We start from the raw sequence: 23,040 nt of genomic DNA on the forward strand, positions 1-23,040 counted from the left end.
GGCAATCTTGTATACTTGTATGTAGTACCTGTCTGGTCGTTAAGTTTTCTTAGTAAGCATAGATTTGTTAGACTATCCGTAACTGTTTTATAATTATATAATTAATTAATTTAGGCTGTAATACAGTAGTGTTTTTAAGGTTATTTACTCAATTATATTTATTTAGTAGTGTCGATAAATGTTTTACCACGAATAATTTACAACTACGTATGATAAAGCATTAGCATATAATTTATTATATAAGAAATAAGCTTACGTAATTTTACTTAATATGTTATATATAGACCTCACCGACCAGATTTTTACAAACTTGGTGAAACAGCAATTTATAAAATTATTGTTGAAATAAAATGAAATTAAATAAAAGCTTAACTTTTGCAGCTCTCCAATAAATAAACAATAAATGACCCCTTGATAGTATTTAAACTTAAGTCAGTCGGTATAATAATATCTAGGTTTACCTCAGGGTAAGTAACATCTGTCCTACACTGTCCTCGTTACTTGGTAAGTCAACCAGTAATCTTCGTCAATGTACTCGTAGTTATAAAATTGAGATATCATAAGCATATTTCAAAAGGAAATAGAGAAGTAACTAGAAGGTTTTTTGAGGAATTTTAAGCTAGGGTTCTTTTATTAAAAAATCATAGCTCCTATTTCTAAATAGCTCCCGCTTTCTCATAACTGTATTATAGAAAATGGTGGTTCACTATGACAACTGTTTAATTCTTATAATTGTTATTAATTAGATAAATATGCTTGCCTCATCAGCAAGCGTACTCTAAATTTGCTTCAGTTCAGATTTTATGAGATTTAAGAAATAGTCTGATACAGCATAATAGAAATATTTGGTAACCCACAATCCACACTTCTGTCATCCATATTTGTCTGGAAATACATAGACTACCCATTATATCTGCTTAAGCTCCTTTATTTTCTAATAGAGATATCTCTGTTTTCCTATAACACTAGTTCTTTGCTGACATTGATTCTTACGTTATATGTAGTAGGTTTCTTTTTTCTAGGGAATAATCAATGAAGCTATATCAACGAAAAGGGTTCTAGAATTTCCCTGAACGTACCTGTTTGCTTTTTTAATCATCGTTAAACTACAAATTATAAAATGTCCTTTATAATAATATTTCCACAACCACAACCTAAATATGTTACTAAGATCAAATTTCGTATTTGTGAATTTATGACCTTTAGTTCCATCAATAATTCTAACTATTCTGATATAACTATTCTGACCTGAAGTAGGAAGCTGAAAATGCTCCGACTTTTCCAACCTAGCTGCGACTCAACTCATCTCAGTATTCATTAAGGATAACTTAAATCGTTTGACGGGCCACGATTGCATTGCTTTTTCGAAAAAATGTCGTTCAAAAGTACTATAGACGCGTAGTAACTATGGAGATTTCAGTTCAGAATGAGTAAGTTAGAACTATTTGCACCACATTTCCTAAAATCAGTACACAAACTTGATAACTATGCACCACCCCCACAGGTCCATTTTTTAAATTCTATATTTTATTGCACATTTTAATGTAATTCAGGAATAAAGGTATTCATACCTATAAGTTAATAAGCCTCTTAATTTACCTGATAAAATAGAAAACGGATTATCAACCAATCTCTTGTCATTTTTGATATACTTCCACATTAAATTTATTAAAATAGCGCTTTCGCCGGTTAAGGCATCATCAGTTTTTAACCGGCGAAAGCGCTATTTTAATAAATTTAATGTGGAAGTATATAAAAAATATCTTTTCCATTAAAACCTACTTACTTCCACCATGGATAAAAAAGCAGAAAACAATCTCTTGTCAGCCCTATTTATTTTTCAGCCTAACCATTTCTAGTTCGGCCCAACGTGAACGTCCTCACGATGCTGTTTGAAGTTAATCAGAATTCATGACGTCAAGATAAGTTGTTCAAAACACCAAGCTACATAAAATATTTTACCATTAAAAACACTAATTTAGTAAAACCGATACGTTGTAAATTGAATGTCTGTGAATTAAATGAAGTCCAATAAATGCCGAATCCGATCACGCAATCAATTCAAAGAGGGTTTCCGACCAATAAATTGTTGTCAAGTAACATTCCTCATAGTTGTTTAATCAAAACGGTCATACTGTAACTGTTGGTAGGCCTATTCTTAAAGGGGAAAAAATCAGTTTAAACAAATTTAATTTTTTTCATTCTCTCACTGTATATTTTAAATAGAGGGGTTTTACACTTTTACTACACTTGTATCACAAAATATACTATTCAAACTACTCAACAGTTATACGTAAATTTTAACTAAGTCCATACAAAGACGATAACGATGAAACAAAACATACTAACAAATGGTACTATTAAAACGTATTTTTTATTTATTTAACTTAATTATATATTTTATGCACAAAATTATTTTTGTTACAAGATATGACTATACAAAGTTATATATGAAGTAGGTCTCTACTTTATTTCACAATATAAACTATATTAAATTAAATTACGTCCTAAAATCAAATAAAATAATATGTTTTTGACACCAATAATAGTTTTTGAGTTTTGGAAATATTTAAATAAACAAAACTATAGTAGCAGTTCAGAAGCATTAGTATAGTAGTTATATCATGCAATATATTACAAAAATATATCTTTTTGTTAATCAAAAACTAAAATGCTGAAAGTATATTTGAAACGTCATACTTCAAGATGACAGTGAAACAAGAAATCTGTTTTCCCGATAATGCCAACATTTTATTCCAAGAACTCTATATTCTATTTATTTCAGTTCCATTCACCATACAATGTTATAGATGCTAGTTTGAAATGGAAAAGTAGACTAATAAAGCTGGACATAGATAATGACATAACCAATTTTTCGTTATAATTAACTGTCCCATTTTAAAAAGTTCGCCTCTTCTATTTTGTCGTAGAGGATTTCTTTGGAGACTTTAAATCTAAGGATAAATAAGTAGTACGCCATTAGCAGTGTACCATAGTTCAAATTCATTTATGCTGAATCGCGGTAGGAAGTAGGCTCTTATTAACTAGACGCGGTGCGTGGACATTTTTTTGTTCAGTTGGACCGGCAATCAGCTGATCGGTCAGTGACGTATCGGGTGATGCGTTCCTCCCGGCTCGCTGGTCAGTTCGAGTCTTGAAGCCACGACGACAAGGTCCTGTTGAGAATCGCAGCTCTTCCTCTAACCCTATAGTGTGGGATTTAGAGTAATTCCATTTTTTATCGCGTGTAAATTTAATTCAAGTTTTTTAATTTTTCTTCAGTGCGTATTAAATCCCTTATCAGCCTCCGTAATCTTCAAAGTAGTAAGTCCCGTACCAGCGTTTAGTTAATATCTTTGATTTTTTATACTGTTGTAATTAAAATTTCTAAAGTTTCCCATCTTTCAGAGTCTGAGAATTAATTACATTTTTTGAAGTATTGTGAATTAAATTTTGGTCATAAAGTTAATATCAAGTTTTGTGTTATATTGATTTTGAGTATTTTGAGAAGAGAACTTTTATTTTATTTTGTTAATTTAAACCATTTTTTGAGAAGTATAAATTTTTAGTTTCATTTTAATTTTAATTCATTTTTAATCAGAATCTTAATTAGATTTGTTCGTTCGATTGTGTGAAGTTTTGAAGAAAATCGAATCAAAAGTTTGTAAACTTTGTAAATTTTTTTTGGTAAACTTGAATTTCGGAATAAACCAAGTATTTCCGAAAAAGTTGTTTAATTTATAAAGTATTAGCTCCATATAAATATAAAATATGTGCTATAAAAACGGTATAGCAGTGAGAAGTTTCTGCTAACCAAAATATAAATACTAATGTTTCTGCTAACCAAAATATAAATATTACTAATTTAATGTTCTAGTATAATATACTTGTTACTGCTGTTCCTTGCTGGACTTTATTCCATATGCATTGTCTTAAGGTTAGAATATGTATTCCATCCTGACTCCAATTGTAACTACGGTAGTGTATTTTAGGTAATTTGTAATGGAAGCTATTCTTTTATATTAGTTCAAATGACGGAAATTTAGGAACTATGGTTAGATTTTATACCGATTATGACACCAATAATTCAAAACCACCATTAACAGTATATAAACGGGTATATGCATATTGCATGCCACAAACGTATGTAAGGGGTTGTGAAATATAACGCGAGCTTGTAAACACAATAACACAATAACATTTTAAAAATATCTAGATCTAACTTGGTACAAAGGCAGTACTTGCATGTAGCTAGTATTTTCATTGGCAAATCTTAAATAATAACGAATTTTTAAGATAGCGGCCATTCACATTTGATCAAATGTTTTTACTATTTTAAACACACATCCAAACTAATCAATTGTTAAATACAGTATGTAATTACACGGTATTTTACTATTTCATGTTTTACTTTTCTCTTAAGGTTTCAAGAATGCCGTCATTCAAAATTTAGAAAATGAAATGAGATAAGGAATATATCAATAATTATGTATTATAGCTGTCAATAATTAAAATAAATCTGTTACAAAGTTCTTTTATCATTTAAAAAAAATGTTTGATCCACGTGTTCTTTATGTAAAGTAAGGTTATTAAATAACGTGTGTACAAAATAATTTTTGATTAGTATACATTATTAAGGGATAATTTGAACATAATAGCTACAGTCGTTTTATATATATATATATATATATATATATATATATATTTAGACCAAACTTGGTACTTAAATACTCTCTGTACATAATTTGGATCAGTTCGTTAGCCAGTGTCGAAGAATAAAATTTATCAAGATTGCGGTCATTTACATTTGAGCAAAGGTTTTAACTTCAATAATTCCCAATATAAACTCAAACCAATATATTTTGTACATACTAGTACAGTACGTAACTATAAACAACTTTTATTCTTTTAATTTTTTAAATGGCGCGGAGATCAAACACAATGTGGGATAGGAATACATTTATATATCCGTTGTTATGATATATAGCGCAAAAACGGTGCTATGGAATTGTCATGCCATGTACAAAATATTGGTTTAAATCAAGACAGAGGTCTTATAAAGTAATAACTAGTATAAATTATTACGGAACTAGTTGGGTACATGACAACTGCCATAGTTTCTAATGAATGCAGACTACATTTAATACAGAGGCAGTATTTTTATATTTCGCAAGAGAATAGTAATCAATAACATGTTTCAAGGTAGCGATATTCATATATGTGTAAAATTTATCTTGTGTATATTAAAGCTTCATCAAAACAAAATTAACACTTTTCATAAAACCGTATTTCTAAGAATTTCTAAGCCAAATTCCTTTCCACTTATTGGTATATAACTTTAAATGTTTATAGATGGTGCCATTTAATGTTACAAAAGCATACAACTGAACCGTTATAAGTAAATATGTTTTCAAATATAATTAATTTTTATGGATCAAATCTTTAAAAATAATTTTGTCTTTTCTTTTGCCGAAAGAAAATTGGACTTTCTAAATGAATGTTTGAAAAGGTTGCGATTATATTAGCATTGAGCGTTTTGTCCCATCCTTGTTAGACACTCGTGGATGTATACTCGTATATTGGTGATGCGCTTTTGATACCATCCTCTTTCAACCTGCACCGAAACTGTCGTAGCCGAATATACATTCTTTTACTATACGAAATTTATCTATATAAAACTCAGATTGTGTACAAAAATAGATTACAATAAAAATTTAATTTCGGATCCTTTACTGCAGCAAAATGGATTAAAGTAAAAAAATCATACCAATGCGTGATCCGTTGTTTAGGCCAGGAACATTGGATAGTATGTACTTTGTTTAGTTTATAACATTTAGTATTATTAAATGTATTTTAGATATAGAATGCTTGGAACTGACACATAATATGTTTAACGTTGCTTATAATTTTTGTGTATCAGAATGCGTTGGTACAATGTATTTACTCTAAACTATTTTGCAGTTTTATATATATTATGCTAGTTACCTGGCTTATAGCGAATTAAGTTTAAAGATTTACAACAATAGCGCGATCTTTCTTGTTTTCGTTTTACGTTACGATTGTGAATGCCTAACAAACCCAGTTACCTTTATGTGAATTTACTAAAGCATTTTACACATAATATAACATTGTAAGCTCGAAGAACACAGAACTGCCTAGTTCTATGAACTATGTGACACTCTGTACTGATTTATTACAGCAGTAAATAGTAACTCGACGTAGTTCCGCCTTAGCCGCTTTCTATCATTAATGCTCGACTAAACATAATTTATGTTACTTCAACACGACGTTTATGTAATGAAAATGTGCCTGCACACATTGCAACTTCCATTTAGAAGTTTTAATATCTGAGTGAGTAAAATAAATTTAAAATATTATAATGACGTGAATAGTTACATAATGTCTTGTAGAAAAATCTCAATTATTTGTTTCTTATACAAATATCTGCTCTATAATACATACGACTACTATTTTACATTAGTTCACACACATTTATTCATTCTTTATTTTATAAGGGTTTCTGAATGTTGTTGATTTAAATACATATATTACAAACGTAGACTGTTGAATATTTATTGAGCGAAGTACAAATGGAAAAAAATGGAAAAAAAGGTTTTATCACTCATATCATCCTCTAGTTCACATCCATTTTTATATTTTCTACGAATTCTCAAAACATTGGTTAAGTTCAAAAACATATGAGTACATAAAAAATTTGGAATTTTAAAGATTTGTTGAGAGAAACAGAGAAAGGTAATATATATACTAATCGTATGCTACATTTAAATCACACACATTTCATTACTATTTTTATGGTTCTTTCAAATTGGAAAACAAAACAGTTCATATACATATATAACAAATGTAAGCCTTTGATGATTTATTGAGAAAAGTACTGATTGCAAAATTAATAAAAATAATATCACTCGTATTAAACTTTAGATCGCACATATTTTTATTTTTTATGGATTTTTCAAAGTAAAAAAATCAACTATATATACAAAAGTACCTATTACAAATGTAGACAAATAATATTTATTGACGGATGTATAAAAAGATGTATATGTATTTTTTATACATATCATGCAAGAATTTATTCGCTTTGTTTAAGAATTATTATTCTACGAATATTTACAACACTTGTATACGTATTTTAAAATGTTTTTAATGAATATCAGTTAATTGAATTTTTATAACAATTCCGTGTTATTTTCCTCATTTAAAGGCTCTTGGACTTTTTAAAGTACGAGTAACAGGTAAACTAGCAAGTGCGTTAATAGAAAATCTTTTACTGCCATACATTCAAGTAGCTTGTTATGATAATGACTTTTCATAACAGTTAGGAGAGTTTACATTACCATGAGGAGTGTCGCAGCTCTATTTTCAGCTCGTCTTTTTATCAGCTCTAATCTTTTAAATTATTCAAAAGTTTTTATTTTCTGTGTTTTAAATCAATAATATACAAAGTAATAAGAACTCTGAACTAAAAAATCTTGACTTTTTTTCGGACTTTATTCCACCAAAATCACGTAGAGGGCGGTTGTCGACTTTTGAGGTTAGAAGTCAACGTGTTTCAGTCTTTATGTCTACAGTGAAATAACAGTGCATTTATATAATCAATTTTCATCTTAAACTCATCAACATTCATCTTACAAGAAGTCACCTCTGAAGAAAAAGTGCCATCCTACACATGTAACCCAGGTAACACCGCAATACCCACCCTTCGAACCCTTAGCCTAGACCCTTCCGATGCCCACGACTTTACCCCAACCGAAAGGAACCTAAAAATCCCTTCTAAATTATTTAATTGGCTCAAACAGTTAAAAATTAAAAAAACTATTAACAATAAAGTCTCAAAATCAAATCAAATTCTCAAACTTAGCAAACTGTCATTTTGGCCTAGCCTGTGGCCTATAAAAAGCAACCAAAAACAGGGTTTTTCTTTTTTCCCAGAGCTATTTCACTCTTGGTTTTGTACTGACTGCTCATTAGTAGTAAATTAGTTGCTGCTTTAAACATCTTATGCTAGAAAACAAATAGTAGTAAGTTTACTTAGGCTAGGACCAAGGATGACTGTTATGACATGCGCTGCCTGCTCACTACAGATTGACGACAGCGAATGCATCTCAATAGCCTGTGATATCTGTGATAAGTGGTTTCACTCGCAAAGAGAGTGTAGTAAATTAAAAAAGACTCTGTTTAATAATATTAGGAAAGGTGACCAATGGCCTTGCCCACTGTGTATTAACTATTACCATAGCCTAAATTTCAAAAATATTGACACAGACCTTCTCATTGAAAACCATAAGAAGGAACTATTAGTTTTAAGCAATCAAACTAGTTTTTTTTAATAGAAGAAAACAAGTTGCTCAAGTCTGCGCTGATCTTAAAAGAAAGAGAGATCGATAAACTTAGGGTTTTCTTTTACAAAACAAAAAATCAAAGGGATGAACAGGGGTGGCGGAGAGTTGTCAATGGGGGGGAGGGTGTGCTTACTTCGGAGACGGGGGGGACCAGGCACTCAGAACCTCCAAACTACTTTGAGACTTTGAGTGCTACCGAGATAGATAACTTACCAATGGTGGAATTCCCTCCTCTTGGAGATAAGAGGAACGGAGCTCAGAGGAAGTCAACACAAAAAGGAGGGGTCGGGGGTAGAAAGAAAAAAATTCACCTTGTGGGGGACAGCCATGGCAGACGTTGTTATGGCAGAATAAAGAGTGAAATGGACGCCGAAGTGAGAGCCAGTGTTTTTCCGGGAAAGCCTCTTTCTTTTTTGATCGATCATGCAAGCGAGGCCGAGGGGGGTGAGTCCTGCGGATTTACTGGTAGTAGTGGGGGGTACAAACCAAGTTTCAGAGGATAGTATCTCGGGTCTGACGCAAAAATTTGACTCGTTGGCCGGCATCCGAAAGGGACACGTCCTGTGGGTCGAGACGACTTTCAGGTTTGATGACGTATCCAAGAACCCTTTAATTCAAGAACAAAACGAAAAGATAAAACATGAATGTACCAAAAGAAATTGGGCATATCTAAGCTTAAACTCAATGCTTGATAGAAGCTGTTACACCACTCATGGCCTACATTTGAACGGGGCAGGTAAAGATGTCATGTGTAGCCTAATAAATAATTACATAAGTTTAATGGGAAATCAAAATTGTCAAAATCAAAAAACAAACTAAACACAACAGAAATAGAAAACGATTAAAAAATTGGCACCCTAAAACAAAAAATATCAAAATCAATCAAATTACAAATTTAAAGATCATCCATCTAAATGTTAAGAAGTCTTCTTATGAAAATGGGTCAAATTGAAATCTTCCTAGAAGAATAAAATCTTGACTTTTTTATTGTTAGTGAACATGGGCTAGACACTGAAACAAATCAATATGGTAAATTTTCAAAATTTTGTTTTGGAAAGTAGCTATGAGAGAAATAACATGAAAATGGGTGGAGTAGCTATTTACAGAAATAAACAAACAATTCTAAAAACAAATCTGTTCGAACAGGAGACAGAATTTATCGGAAAATATAGTGTTTTGAATGTTGTAAATAAAAATTGACCGGAATAGAAAAATTCCTGTAGCTGGTATCTACAGAAGTCCAGACAGTTGCATAAATACTTTTATTGGAAAACTAAACCAGTACCTCTCAAAAATTAAATCGACAAAGACTTTAAACAAAATAGTAATTGGAGGAGACTATAATATAAATATTCTTCAAAATGACAACAATGCCGTACTTTTAGAAAATGCTTTTAAAAGTTATGGATTATAGAAAGCCAAAAATAAACTCAGCTACAAGGATCACTGAAAAATACTGCGACTTGAATAGATAACTTTTTTACTAATTTAGATCACACTACCAGCAATATTATTGAACCACTAATATCTGACCACAAAGCAATAGAAATTACGGTAAACATAAACCATAAAGACAAACTGAAAAAAAATCAAAGATTTTTAGATCCCTCAAACATGAAAATTTGCAGGAACTGAAACTTAGACTAAAAAACTGAAAACTGGATGGAAGTATTACATGAAAATGACACAAAAAATATCAAAAAATTTGTTGACACTTTTTTATATTACTTTAACATCTCATGTCCGGAAAAAGAAACTATTTTAAAAGAAAATATTAAAATTAAGTGGAAAAACGATGAGGTGATGACACTCAAAGTGAAATGGTCGAACATTACAATCACTGGTTACAATTTAGAAATACTGAAAATAAAGAAATATACAAAGGCTCACTGAATAAATATAGACAATGTATACTTGATACCAAAGCAGCCTGGTTTAACCAGAGAATTGAAAATGCCTCAAACAAACCAAAAGAATCTTGGAAAATTGTAAACCAGCACAGAGCCTCTACATCCACTCATGCTAAAAATTTAATTTTACGTCAAGGGAATAATGTTTAAAAAAAATCCTAAAGACAACGGTGATATAATTAGCAGTTATTTTGTAGATTTTGCCAAGTACCATCAGGCAGGAACTAGACTGCAACAAACAACATTAATAATCCAAACATAAAAACCGACAAGATTTTTAATAGATTTGAATTGGTAAATGAAGAAAAAATAAACAAAAATATTTAAAACTTTTTCTCCTAAAACATCAACAGTACTTGATGGTGTGTGTATGATGAAAGCAGTAAAATTCTGCAAAGACGAGTTAAAGGTACCTCTCGTCGGCCTGATAAATGCCTTACTCTCGGGGGGGCGTTTTTCCGGACGGTTGCAAGGTGGCCAAGGTCAGACCACTTTTTAAGGGTGGGGATGGGTTGGAGGTGCGCAACTATCGTTCGATATCCCTCCTACCCATTTCTTTCAAATTTATCGATAAGAGCAGTTTGTGACCAACTGACTGCCTACCTAGAAGATAATACTCTCTTGGTTGGCAGGCAGTATGGTTTTAGAAAAAACAAATCGACAAAAATTGGCACTCAATGATTTCATAAACGAATGTATCGATGCAGTTGATGCAGGGGAGATCGTTCATGGTTGCTATGCCGATCTCTCGAAGGCTTTCGACTGTGTCGATGCAGACACACTCAATCCAAAAATTGAATTCCTTGGGCATCCAAAATCCAGAGTTGGGTTGGTTCTCCTCATACCTGAGAAACCGATTCCAGATGGTAGAGATCCAACACGAGTCAAAATTCAACAAAATTCAAAATTATCGCTCAAACCCTGAACTGAACCAGTGTGGAGTACCTCAGGGATCAATTCTAGGACCATTGCTTTTTTTGATTTATATAAATGACATCACAGATGTCGTTCCCGAAAAAAATCTTTTCATTTTTGCAGACGATACCACTCTTATCACCAAACAAAGAAGTAGGAGGGCTCTCGAAATTGACTCTTTCACCAAAATCAACAATTCTTGCCCAATTCTTTCAACAAAATTTCCTCAAACTCAACCCAGAAAAAACAAAATGCATGGTCATTCAGACCCAGCAAAGAAAATCCAAAACTGAGCTTTCAGGAGCCCCCTGTCATCTGTATTGGTGTGGGGGTGATGTTGGACGAGGGTTTGTGTTGGACTGAGCATATGGTGGCATTAGAAAGCAAGCTCTCAAAAGGAATCTTTGTCATTCGAAGCCTCAGTGCTTTCAAAAATCTGAAACTACTGAAAAATGTCTACGACTGCTTGGTCGAATCGCACATCTCCTACTCAATTGCCTTGTGGGGAGCAAAGGAGTCAGCCTTGAGCAAAATTTTCATTCTTCAAAAAAAAGGCAATCAGAGCAATACTGAGATTGCCCCCCTCAAGCCCATTGCAAGCAACACTTTCAAAGCTGGAAATCTGTACTATACCTAGTCTTTACATTTATGAAATGGCAAACTACATTAAGTTCAACCATCTTGAATTTTTTAATAACACCCATAGGTACAATACTAGAAACAAACATTTGTATTCTGAGCAGCATAACCTAAAAATGTTTGAAACAAAACCACTCTACTCAGGTCTTAAAAATTTATCAAAAACTACGACCTTCCATTAGAAACATAATTCCTGTAAACAAATTAAAGAGTGAACTCAAAGATTTTTTTAATAAAAAAAGTTATTACTCATTGTCAGAGTTTTTAACAGAAAGTTAACACCCCTCCCCCATGACCCTTTCCTAGGGCACTAATGACTCGTCCAACGCCGTTACCAGGCCAACTGGACTTGACATCAAGTACAAAGTAAGTAAGTCATGTTAACTTAAAAGTTGAATCTGTGTTGAAATATATCCTGATGTATTTCTATAAGCTATTGGAAAATGCCATATAATTAAATTTAGAGAACACGCTCATAGACTTATACGGTCTTTGTTCAACGTTTAGCTGACAAGATAAGAGATGAAGACAACAGAAAATAAAAGCAAGCATTTGGTTCAGTTAGGAAACAAAACGAAAATGTCATTGTTATGTTCAAATGATCAAATATATAATGCTATATTGGATAACGATGAATGCTATAAAGTTGACACTGTTCACATACTAAATGTATGTGTTTGATAGAACCAAACGAACACAATTATATGTTTTAACTGTCAAAGCTTTATTCCTCGTGTAATATCCAACAGCTTAGATTTACATGTACTGAAGTAGTGGTGTTCATAGTACAATAAAACTTTAATATTCTAATTTAAATTAAAAAATTATTATATCTATGAATAATATGTAACTATCTATTATAAGTTTTAGTTTTAGACAAAGGCAGCAAATAAGTTTAAAGCAGATGGCTTCAATATGAATTGCTTTATGAGTCAGCTAGCTACTTAAAAACCAAAAATTAACGATAATGTTCATTTCAATTCGAATTTATTGTTTTATTTCACATTCCAAGGTATAAAACCGTATTAAAAAATGATGATTTTGCTTAATATTGATAGTTCCCCCTCTCAGTAAAATTATATCAAGCAGTTATATTTGTAAACGGCGGGAAGTGATAAACAAACGTGAGGTTTCTTTATGATCTATTTCATTGACTTTGTTCTATTCATACCATCTAATGAAAAAGGTATGAGTAACATTTTTAACACGTGAAACCTGTTAAGGGATACGTGGTGTGGCGTACTCTTGTCTGGTAGTGAAATTCTGTGGGTTATCTTTTAACTGTTGTTTTTTGGACTACAACATTATAATATTTTTGTATAGTGTTTTTTACCGGAACATACAAGTGTATTTTGTGTTATCTGTGTTTTAATAAACATCTAACATGATGCATCGCAACTTTATTCCACAGTACCTAAAAAAATCTATGTTACAAATACAGCTCTTTTATAAAATACTTCTTAACCTAGTCTCAGATACCACTTATTTATTCTTTGTGTACGGTGTTATTAATACTTCAAAATGTATTTGTAAGATTGTTACTGTAGCAGTCTCAATGTTATATATTTAAGAATTAATATTTTAACCACCATTTACAATTTTATTTTGCACACTGATATGTAGAGGGGAACCCACTAAACCCAGAGGCATGAATAGTTATGTAGTGGTTCCTCGAAGCCCCTCGTAATGAAGAGGTATTAATTTAATTCAACCCCTGCGTTGTTCCAGGAGTTCTCTAGAATTAGTGTGCAATACATTCCAAAAGGGTAATATCACTTATACATGTACTAAATTGAAAACTCTAATATTAGAAGATATTTGTATATATTCATCAAATACAAGTAATTACTTAATGTATTCCTGATAAAATATTAATTTTGTATTTCAAAACCAAGAAATACTTGATTTACAGTGAGGTACACTATCTTTACTTTACTTCTGAAATTTACGTAGCGGGGAGATCCTAACTAACACAAGAGTTACAGTTGTGAACTTGTCGAAATATTGTGTACACAATTATCATCTTGAAATTTCTGGCCTCGTTTTTTTAAAGCCATGTTGTCAACAAATCTTTAACAGACACTGCCAATAATCAGCAGTCGCTAGAGGTATGTTGGATAAACCGTTGTTTAAATATATTTATCGTACAAAATATACATAGGGTATCCTATTAGAATAGTATAATAGGATCTATTTGTGCAAATAGATTTTAAATAAGCAGTTGAAAAAAAAATATTTGTGAAATAAAAATGGGATAATTTAAATAGTGAACGATAAATTCGTATGAATTTGGATCCAAACTTTGTATGTGTTTATATTCCCAGATAGGATACCCATATAATCACTTCTTTGCCTAATAATAAATCACTTATAATTTCCAATTTTATTTCACCTGACATAGAGTCTCTTAATTTACAGGCATCACATTTACTTCAATCTATGAATATATCGGGTAAGGGGAAGGGAAGACGTGCAGATATTTGTTTTAATTTAAATCAGCCAAAAGAGAATCAATCTGCTGTGTAACAGCCATGTTTGTTACGGCCAGTGAATGTTTTACGCAGTGAGTCCGTTAGTGTCCGGGGGCCGCGAGCGTTCTGCAGTACCGCACATAATGGGAACTCCCAGCTTTGGAAAGGGTTAAATATGTGTTCTGTTTGTATGTCACTTTGTATTACATGGCCTACTGCTGTGTTTACTGCACAAACTACTACTAATACGTTAGGAGTTTTTTTCGTTCTATGGAAATTGACGTTTAACAGTTTTTAGAAACAGTATGAATGCCTTGTTTATTTATTCCCTTAGGACAGGAAACTTAAAAACTGCACTTAATCTTATAAGGACCTTAGCGCTGCTTCTGGAGTGACAGGATATTCTGGATGAGTAAGGTTAGGAATTCATAATAGGAGCCGAGATACATGAGGAATAATTTAGAACAATAATCTCAAGTCATGTCTCATCGGAAGAAGGTGAAGCCTGCTCTAACGTAGCATCTTCAGTCAAAGCACACATAAAAGTGTGTCACCCCATGTCTAGGCTAGCAAGAACCTTTGACGCCGAGGGAACGACGCCACCAATTCCGACCGTTATCTCATGCAGTAGATTAGGCGTATTTAATTACCCTTGCAGCCCAGAATCTGGAAATTTGCGGTCAGTGATGTGATTTAAGTGGCACAATGGTTTTTTCTGTACCCAGTGTGGGTTCAACTAGAAGGTATAAACTAGCGCGAAGTGACCTCTTCTGGGTAGACTGAATCCTTGCTTGAAGTACACTGTGTACCATAAGCCTCCTGTATTTTTTTTAGTAGACCAGGAACAGCAAGTATATGTATATAAATAATAATGTCATGTCACATAAATATCAGGTATCTTAAACTTTCCCTTCCCTGCAGTATTCAACATTAAAAAAATATACCAACTAATATCCATTGGGGAATAGTTTTAAGATTAAAATTCTCGTTTCTTGGGATACGTGAGAACTTCAATCCAAAACACTAATTGGGGATTGGAGGGAAATTTTAACGTTCATATTGTAGTTTTAATAGTAATTAAATTAAATTTTCGTGTGGTTAAGTTGATTTTCCTAGGTTGTGAGTTCCCAAAACATCCCACAAATACCATTCTTTTAGTTAAAGGATATAAAGATTACCTCATGGATGTTATTCTCAATCGAGTCATTTAGCTGAAGAGATAGTTAGAACTCAATATCATCTCAATGCCAGCAGGAGTTAGTGACAAACCGAGGAATGTGGAACTAGGGAGACACTGAGTAGGTCAGTCTTATTCCAATCATCAAGCTGACGAGATAGTTGCAAACTCAATTTGGTAATAGAGTAGAACGTGAATAATTCGGATGTCAAAAATCCGGACCGTCAATAATTCGGATTTCTATCTAGCAAACATCAAAACATAGTACCATTTGCCAATGGATCAGGGAATGATCGAGAAGATCAAAAGAAGTTACAGAAAACAACTCCTCCGTCACCTTTTATTGGCCGAAAAGGAAGAGGAGAGTGTCATAGAGTTTATAAAGAAGGTGAACCTTAGAGAATGCATTTAATTGCTTGCCGATGCATCGGAAAGCCTCACAGAAACGAATTTACAAAGAGCTTGGAGAAGGTTATGACCTTATGAATAAGAAAAAAATGATAAAGAGGAAGAAGGAGATATTGATGGTGCTGTGAATTTAATAAGAGAAATATGCTGCGTATTTCCGGGATTTGAACAGTGCGACAAAGATGACACCATGGAGATTTAGGCTGTTGATAGCAACGATCCTGGATAGCAGATTTTGACCCACCAAGAAATAGCTCACATGTTAAACAAACGTACTGTACGTAGCATTTCTTAAACATTCAGTACATCCAAGGTATTTTACCTTAGTATTTTAGTCAAACTCCTGTGCTTATTCTGGTTTCATACTGACATACAGCAATTTTAAAATGTTCTGTTATAAATATGTTACAGTACAGTACAATAACATTCTGATTATTAACCTTTTGTACGTAACATACATACAGTAGTGTGTAAAGGCAGGAAAAGAAAGCATTTATTTTTGGTAATTTATTTAAACAACTTTCAGAGGAAACAGAAACAATGGAATCTGACAGTGACGACCCAGAACATGAGACAGAAGAAATAGGGCAAACTCATTTTGAAGCGTTTGTAGCAGCGGAGACACTGATTTCATGGCTAGAGAAATAAAACGAGAGCTCACCCACTCAGCTGATTCTTTTAAAATAAATTAAGGACTTAGCTGCTAAAAAACGAACCACTGTTGCAGTTCAAAAACCTATAACACATTTGTTTAAAGCTCAAGTAGTGTTTGATGATTTTACTGTACACATGTTGCTACTAACAAATTACAATACAGTGTTTGAACATAAAACATGTTTTTGTTTAATTTCACTTCTAAACCCTTTACTGTATAAGACAAAATAAATATTTTTAGGTACTTAAATAATGTATAATGGCCTTTTTAAGGTAATTTCAATTATCCGGATAATTTTAAAATCCGGATTGGGTCTGGTCCCAATTAATCCGGATTATTGACATTCTACTGGATTATGCTCCCTATATCATCTTGATACTAGGAACTGTTACTGACAAGCCGAGGAGTACAGAACGTGGCAGCTGCTGGATAGGTTATTCTTAATCCAATCATCAAGCTGACGAGATAGTTACAAACTCAATTTGGTAATACTATGCTCCCAATATCATCTCAATACTAGGAACAGTTACTGACAATCCGAGAGGTGCAGAACGTGGCAGATGATGAGTAGGTCATTCTCAATCCAATCATCAAGCTGCCGAGATAGTTACAAACTCAATTTGGTAATACTATGCTCCTAATATCATCTCAATACTAGGAACAGTTACTGACAATCCGAGAGGTGCAGTACGTGGCAGATGATGAGTAGGTCATTCTCAATCCAGTCATGAAGCTGACGAGTATAGTTACAAACTCAATTTGGTAATATTATGCTCCCAATATCATCTCAATACTAGGAAGAGTTACTGACAAGCCGAGGAGTACAGAACATGGCAGATGCTGAGTAGATCAAAACAGTTCAAGATAATAGAATTGCAGTCGCTCTAAAGTGGCGGGTAAAACAGAGAAGTATTGTATATCCTATTCCATTTACTGAATTTAAATTATATTTTAGTTAATCTGACTATGTAGGTGTTGTTATAATATGTAAATGAGTTTAAATGTATTCAGTATGATGAAGTAATATTTAATTAACAGTAGTCTCTATATTAGAAAACAAACTTTCTTATGGTATACTAACAATTTATAGAATAGTATTAATTACAGTATTAGTAAAAATTGTTCTACATGTGCAGCTAGCTGGAAATGAGCTGAAATAACTGTCAGTCCGTGCACGAAATTCAATTTGGCCTTACTCTCATGTTTCTCTCCATATTTTTAATTGTGTCAATCTTGATGACTCGCCTTAGCGAGCTTTTAAATAATTTATTTTGTGTTTTGTGCGTGTAGTCCTAATATCTTTCTATTGTGAATGTGAGCTTCGCAATGCCATAATCGTAGGAAAAGCGTCACGCTTAAGAATACAACGGATTGCTTCAGTTATGAGTACATTACATAAACTGATACCAGCAATCCAAGAAAGAAGTCGAACTTGAATATGTACCACAAAAAATTCAAATTTATTACAAACATTTAAGAACAGGAGGGAAAATTTATTGTTTCAAAGGAAGTAGGGACATGATTAGATATTTATAAAACTTTAGATTTGACTAAGCCATACATACATACGCAGAACATTGAGCAGATCAGACGACTAGTTTACATAGCCTAGGGTTGTAATAGTGGGTCCTAACGAGTTATGTTCTCCCAAAACATTTTAAAAATTAAATCAAGTTAACTTCAATGTCAGATTAGATACAAAACAATCCAAACAAAAGCAATGTATACAAGAAAACCCTTGCATGGACAGAGGTATGTTGTTGATTAATTGATAAACCCTATGTAAATGTACGTAATGTGGTGGTGTTACTTACTTGTAATGCATGCGGTTGTCCTAGGCCACACATACAGAAACAGGTAATTATTAATTCAGGTAGTATCTTGCTAAGATGGCTTCAACACGGTTACTTTCCTCTACAGAAATACAAATGATACTGGGAGGTTTTCATTTACAATAAAGATTGACTTCCCATAATTTGTTCGTATTAATGAAAGTCAAGCTTGCAGTTACAAATATTATGTCAAATTAATAAGGACAAACTTCTTAAGTTTTACGTTGTTTTCCATTATTAAATCAACTTGAGTTTTTGAGTAGGTATTATTTGTACAACTATTCTGTACTCATTTGCTTAAATTTTGTTATTTACATATTATTTTACATGTTGCTGTGTTGTATAAATTGAACTAAATTGTAACTCAGGTGTCAAACATTAATTACACGTTACTAAATATTCCAAAGAAATGTATTGCTATAAAATAACCTATTCTAGCTATTATCTCCAATTAACGTACTCTCCATGGTATCATATAACTAATCTATTATTCAGTATCACTTGCATATTACAGTTTTTAATTTGCCAGTTAACTACTAAACATATAATAATAAACGAAAGAAGTGCTCTCTCTCACTCATCACCATGTTTCCAACTTCTCGATATAAAAGAAAGCAGAAATTTACCGAGCGGATGTTTAATAAATTCAATGGAAAAACTGAATAATTTGTAAGAATTATTTTTTCCAAATAGCGAATTCCTAGAATTATTACGCTAAAACTACACGTGCCTCATGAACTAACTAAGCAATACGAATGAGAATGAAGCATTTCATGAAGATCAACAATTCAAATTAGATTTAAACTTAGAAAAGAGTGAGTTAAGATTACTACAGACTGGTTATTTCTTCACACAGTCCTAAAATACTTTAAATGTTACACTATTGGAACTATGATTATTTAATAAAATGTTATGAAATCTTGTCAACGAATATATTTTTTTTATTTTTACTCATAAAAACTGTAACTTCAGGCCCATCTTTAAGCGTGGGGTTCAATTACTTTTAAATTACTCAAAAGATTAGAATCTTCCAGTGGTAATCCCTCATTTTACGGAGTGTTTATTATGTCATGACAAAGGATAATCTGTGACGTGACTATTATTTAATAGATATTCACATGAAAAACCATTGTTAACTGTTAGTCATGTATAAACTTTATACCATGCGAGTATAAATCGAGCCAACGTGAACATTACCAACTACTTCTAATAATTAATACAAGGCTCATTTTATTTCATCGGTGCCATTCAGCAATTAAAGAAATTACTGAAATATACAGCAGAAAACACTTTTCCTATTATCGCAGTGCATATTTACTTTTAAATAAAGGTTATTAAGTTGAAATATAACAGAAGAAATATAGGTATTATCTTTAGATCATGTTCCCATGTGAGTATCTGTTGAAACTGATCAGATCTATGAACTGTAGGTAACTCCTATAAAGGAGTCTAAGGCAAGAACGAAAACTCACCGATTTAAAATATCTTGGACTGTTCATTAAACATTACCCTACCTGGTACATAGTACCTTATAACGACTTGGATTGTTGATCTTAATATTCCAGAGTATTAATATATAAATCATCAATAATACATCCAAGACGATATAAAATATTTTTTGATTAGTAAAGATCCTAGTGAATATTAAGTACAATGTATTACTAAAATTGTTAACTATTAAATATTATCTGGTTTGTCTAAAATAAAAATCACAGTTTTAAATGAAAACAATGGATTTATTTTTAACTGGCAAATTAATAAGTTCAACGTTTCAGAATTTTTATCACTCTATTTTCCACAAAGAATTGACAAACCTTTTAGTAAATTTAAAAATTCCTTTGGCAAGAAATAAAAATATTAATCAAATTATCAAACTAAAAATCAGAGCTCTCTTCTAAAATAAAATAATAAAGTTTTAAAATAAAATGAAATACCACTTGGAAATAATTAAAATAAAAATGTTCACTTCTAAGTTCACTCAAAATACAAAATAAAATTTCAACTTCTCTTTACACTATTTGAACCTTAACTTTTAAGTCTCTGCAATTCAGATTACAACTCTCTCTCTAACAATTATAAAGTTCAATTAATTTTCAATTAATAATTCACAATAAACAGTTCCAGTTAAATATTAATAAATTACTACTTTTTCAAATCTCAATTAAAGTTATTAACAAAGTTCAATTTTAATTCACTTCTCTTGCAAGCATGAACCAAATGTAACTTGTATGATTCTATTATTCTCTATTGTTCTTCGAGAATAAGTTATTCAGATTGCTCTGTAGTTTCTATGAATTTAATTTTTTCCTATAAAAAAAAAGACAACAAAATTAATTTAATATCAGATCAAGAAGACTTTTTCAATAAAACGTACAATAAATTTGGTGCTTACCTCAAATTCACTCGCGGAAAAAAATTTAAGAAATACGGCGCACTGCAATTAACTTTACTCACGAAAATAACCAAAAAAGGGCGAAAATTATGAGCGGGCGCTTAAATACTTCCCTTTCCAAGACATCCGTGGAGCTCTCTCATTGGTCCAGCTGTATCAAACCAGGAGAACAATACTCACAATAAGACAAGTTCTAATCAATTCAAGGCAGTCAACCTGCCTTCCTAACAATTTAAAACTACCAGTGCTAACTTGCCAAAGGATTACATGTTCGATTTTACCCTGACATTTCACAATCTAATCTAAAATTAAGTCCCAATATTTCGATCCCAAAATCTTTATTTAATTTAAGTTTTAATTAAAAAAATAAATAAATGTAGCTTTAAAAACGCTACATACCTGTGTACATATTATTACACGGTAATATAAATTATTCATAACATTTGGAGCAAATATGTCTCACTTTTCTAATACCCATAATCAGGGATCCTTAATATTAATTACATTTATTTCTGATGTATTATAATTTGGAAATATCTCTTAATGTAATATTTTAACTTTGTATTGTATTCATCGTATTAATAAGTATGTATGCTTTATATTAGAATATTATCCTTAGTCTATAAATCGATGGACTGGCAATTTTAATTTATTTCGGTCTATCTGTCTCTCTCTGTCCACGGCGATACCAGTAGAACGACGGCCTGATCTACAAACTTGAAATTTTGCATGGAGGCTCAGTAAAATCCTTTAAGCAATATGTGATGAGACGTACTCCTACCTTGTAATAATAAGAATAATAGACTGCGTATACGCATACACTGTGGTTAACAAATAACGAAAAAAATTCCATCAAAGAAAAATAAGATACCAAACTAAAATCAAAATAAATTAAATGTTGTATCTCCTGTTCTACATGGTAATAACGAAAACAAGAACAAAAGCAGAACCAAGAAAAAAGTGGTTTTGCCGTTATATTTCAGAAAGTGTCTCACTCACAAAGGGACAGCGACCGCGACTACAAGCAGGAATTTAATTCTGACAGTTTCGGTTTCAAAGTGTGGTCCTCTGTGTTTTCTTGTAATATTCTTCGTTTTACTAGACAAGTGACAGTTTAAAAACAAAATTATCTTAATTATTTTCATAGTTGTGTATTAATTTTTACACATATTTATGCATATAAAATACATTTTATTAGTGTACATTAAGCGGCTGTAAAATAATAATTTAATTTTAAACTTATATCTGTGATTGTGTTAACATAGACCTAATTTCATGTCGTTGTATTAGTGAGCTCATGTACCGTGATATTCAATGACAATGTATAAAAAATATACCCATCCTTTTATAGACTTAGCATTTTATGTTATTAACTAAAATAAAACGCAGGTATTTTTGACTAAACAGTGTATACGACTAAATAAACGCGTGTATTTCATCTTTAAATTAATTTATACACATTTGTAACATAAACGAAACATTTCCAGCGAGCGAGTGATGCATGTTTGCCAGAAGCTGTCTCCAGTGGTTCTAAAAGCAGTCATTATACCTCGTATTTCACAAAACGGTGAAATGTCTTGCTGTACCTTATACTTGTTTTACCAGAAATATTTTCAGCTTTTAAGGCCCTACTTATGTCGCGTCACTGTGTATCAGCAACATTTACAGTTCTGTTTTGGGTTTCTGAGGACTAGTTTAAATGCACCATTTTGAACTTAAAAAACGATATTATATCAAAAAACTTTTAGTATTGTTTACCAAACAATGCAAACAGAATAATTTTAAAAAGAATTACCCAAAGTAATTAAATAATTATTAACAAAATAGTGTTTTCCAACAGATCTTAAGTCTGTCGCACGTTACAGTGGTCTGTAAAAGTAAACTACTCTTCGGTACACAATAACTTCTCAATTTAGATTTTGCTTATTTGCTTATTTCAGCATAGATTCACAAGAAGCTCATTTTTATTAGTTTCATAGCTTAAAACTCTTATCTTCATTAAGCCGTTACAAATTGTACTTCAATGGTTGATGTACCCTAATGGACTATTCAAATCAAGCTGAATTGTTATTTACGTCAATAAATTAAACTAATAACAAGAAATATTTAAGTAAATAAATAGGACAGCACAGCTCAATGTATAAGAACATGTTAAAAATTTGGATATTTTTGGAGGCCTGTATACATCTCAGTTGTTAAAACCATTTTACCCTAAATATATGTAAAAATGTATGAAATAATGTGTTTTAAAAATCAGAAAAACAATTCAAGCTTCCTG

General features: G+C 31.9%; 1 pseudogene; it reads left to right on the plus strand.

Moving 5' to 3' along the window:
- The first annotated feature begins 12,140 nt into the window (after window positions 1-12,140).
- LOC124365493 overlaps window positions 12,141-23,040 on the plus strand; it is a 56,442-nt pseudogene continuing 45,542 nt past the window's right edge.

Source organism: Homalodisca vitripennis, chromosome 6 (genome assembly GCF_021130785.1).
Source record: "Homalodisca vitripennis isolate AUS2020 chromosome 6, UT_GWSS_2.1, whole genome shotgun sequence".
In the NCBI taxonomy this organism is placed as follows: domain Eukaryota; kingdom Metazoa; phylum Arthropoda; class Insecta; order Hemiptera; family Cicadellidae; genus Homalodisca; species Homalodisca vitripennis.